At 31.8% G+C, this 3,195-nt stretch overlaps 1 long non-coding RNA gene across 1 annotated transcript; it reads right to left on the reverse strand.

Moving 5' to 3' along the window:
- Positions 1-715: 715 nt before the first annotated feature.
- On the reverse strand, positions 716-2,862 carry LOC113069562 (uncharacterized). The gene is made up of 4 exons (XR_003279755.1): positions 2,804-2,862; positions 2,154-2,248; positions 1,442-1,534; positions 716-1,353 (listed from the first exon to the last, which is right to left on the reverse strand). It is a non-coding gene; the product is annotated as an uncharacterized LOC113069562 (long non-coding RNA).
- Positions 2,863-3,195: the final 333 nt, after the last annotated feature.

Here is a 3,195-nt window from a genome sequence, read left to right on the forward strand (position 1 = left end):
ATATTGTTTACAGTCCTCTAATTATCTATAAAATACTGAGGGAATTTTTTATTCATTTGTCCATTCCTTATAATATTATTTAGCACTTTCCATATACCCTTGATATCATTTTATTATCATTTTATATATTATTATAATGACATTTCTTACTTATCCTAATGATACTGGTCAATTTATTTTTATATCTTTTGTATTTATTCTCAGTTTCTTTAGTTTTGCAATTTATAAATTCTTTATACAAGGTGTACTGACTACACTCAAAAAAATGATATGTTGGATTTAATTAAGTTTATTATGTCAACAGGTTCCACGTAACTATGTGCTGTTGAGTTTAAATAACATTATCTATTTCAGTAAACTTAAGTTTTTTATATAAAGGTAATGTAATTTTGTTTAGTTGAATCAGATTAACAATCTTGTTTTTATTTTAAACTATTAACTCAATTAAGTTCAACTGAATTATATATATTTTTTACATTCAACCAAAATAAAAATGATTTTTTTCTGGTTTGAATTACTTTATTCAGTCAGTGCATTTTGTACAACATCTGTACAATGTGAACAATATCTCATTGTTTTCTCCTATTATTTCAACTGAAATATACTTCTACACCTTTTTAACAAGAATTATGTGCAAAATTCAGTAAACAATGTTTTCTGAATGTTTTCCTACTATTTTAAGTAAATCAAATACACTGTAAGTGCACTTAATGCATTCAAGAACATACCTTTCACAAATTATTTGGTCAAAATCTGTATCTTTAAAACTGCTTTCCGTTTTCTTATTAAAAGCACATACAAAAAAACAACAAAAAAAGCATTGCTATAAATGAAATGAAGTGGGTGAAAAGTCTCTCTTGCAGTCTGTGCCTCCATTAAATTGGGATAAAAAATAAAGCACTTATTTAAAGCACTTATGAGATCAATACTGAAAAGTGTAACATGGTCAGTCTTGGAACAAATGTACTGTAACAAGCCAACAGTGTAACATCAAGGAAACATAAGTACCACCTCTTGAACCTTACCTCAAATTAGTACTTACAAAAGAAGTTTATTTTTTAGGACATGGACCTTGTTTGACAGCTTGTTGGCATCTAGCTCCATAAAAAGCTTTTAAAATGTTTCAAATGTGTATCTCAAGTCTTGCGGGTAGGCCAAGTTTAATGCATAAATTAGACCAAGCATCATAGAACATGCATTGGCAACATTGTTCAGGTTTTCAAGTATTTTGATGCCTTCAACGATGATGTCAACATCTTGGTAAGGGTCTGTGGCATGTGCCCCTTCAGGTTTGATGACATAGATTCCTAGGGTGGTGTTGCGCATTGAGGTTTGGGCTTCATGTTCAACGTCCTAGAAAAAAAATGTAATACAAAAATATGTAATTACCTAAAATTCAGGTGAAAGGAGGTATTAGAGATGTTTAACAGGCTTAAATTACCATGTACTCCTTCACAAGGTTTGAGAGGTCTTCATTCACATAAACAACAAGGGCTTTTAGGATGCATTCACGTCTTTTTTCGATGGGGACATCCTGAAAAGTGTGACCAAGAAGCCATTATTAGCAGTTTGCTTATTCACAATTGCAATATCTGTTCTAATAGTTGTTCTAATTGTAGATGCATAAATCCCAACACTGACGCTGCTGGAAAATATGGAAAAGCTTTTTTTTTTTTTTTTGGATTCAGATTTCAGATTCAATACTCTCTAAAACACCTTCTTCAGAAGGATCAGTTTCTTCGTTCAAAAGACTGTCTTCAGATACCCCACTTTCCTCTTGTGTTTTCACTATTCCTTCTTTAAAATCTGACATCAAACTCTGACAGTGTTTTCGGCTTTTATGTGATTTGAATGTGCCATACACGTTGCTTTTAAATGAGCAATCCTTAAACATACAACTTACTGTCTCATGACTGCGCAAGTGATTATTAATATGAAGAAAGTAATCATTTACTGAAGGAATGTCATTGGCAGCACAAACATGGCAATTTATCATTGTAGTTTCACTAATATTTTGACTATGAGGTTGCTTCTCACTGCCATGTGATCTGCATAAGTGGGACCGCAGTGCATTCCATGTTTTAAAAGTGCATGGACAGTGAGTATATACACATGGATATGCTTGTCTGCGGCCATGGTGTCTATGTACTTACCTGAAGTGTTTTAAAAGCTTTGATCTGGATGTGTGAAATGAGCCACAATCTTTGCACAGCCACTTGAGGGACTCTGGAGGCATAACACCAAAACTCTGTGAAAGGAAAAAGATATCAGTCACCAATTTATTTATTTTTAATGATTTTACATTTTTAGAAAATAAAAGATGTAAAACTGCCAACTACTGTAAATGTTTTGGATGACCTAATCAACAAGCTTACTCAGCTAAATGCCATCTTATTTAAGATGCATTAGATGCGTTTATTTCTGTTTTTTATCTTAATTTGACATCAAATAGAAATGCCACAGACCATTATTTAAAGCAATTATTGTAGATTAGTACTAAGCCAAAGGACAAAATTACTTCATTTGCACACTACTATCTATTTACACAAATGGGGAGAATGCTACTAATTAGCAATTGAAAAAAAAAAGTCATTTGTCTTTTTATGGGATAATTTATATTATTTCAAAGTGCAAAAAAGTGGAAAATATTACATAGGAACAAAAACGGAATGCAAAGTGACTAATAATTATGTGAATGCAATGTCAATTACACGTGAAATACATCTAGATTTTATGTAATCTGTAATTCGCAATTCTAATCTTTGAAAATCTCAGTATAAAGTTAGTAAAATAAGTATCTTACCTGTGTCTCCGCATGAACACAAAACGAACTGCACAAAATGGCGTCAATCAGAAGAGAAGATTAAACCATGTGCGTTCTATCTGCGCATGTGCAGATATAGCTCCACCTGCTGATCAACATGCGGTACTGCAGAAGCAACACACCTTTATTTAATTCATTTAACGTAAGTGAATTGTGTAAATTAGAAAATTACTTTTTTTTTATTTTGTCAAAAGAAATATTTTAATTTTAAAGCACAAACTTAAGTGTATTCAATAATTCGAATTTATTTACATTCTCTGAACCAACAACAGCCGTGTTTCATTTTTTTGAGTGTAAGTCCTAAATGAAGTCTAGTACTGGTTGCTAATAAAACGGATTAAGTTTAGACGTGTGCCCTTGCGACCTCACAT

The sequence above is a fragment of the Carassius auratus genome, chromosome 5, assembly GCF_003368295.1.
Source record: "Carassius auratus strain Wakin chromosome 5, ASM336829v1, whole genome shotgun sequence".
NCBI lineage: Eukaryota > Metazoa > Chordata > Actinopteri > Cypriniformes > Cyprinidae > Carassius > Carassius auratus.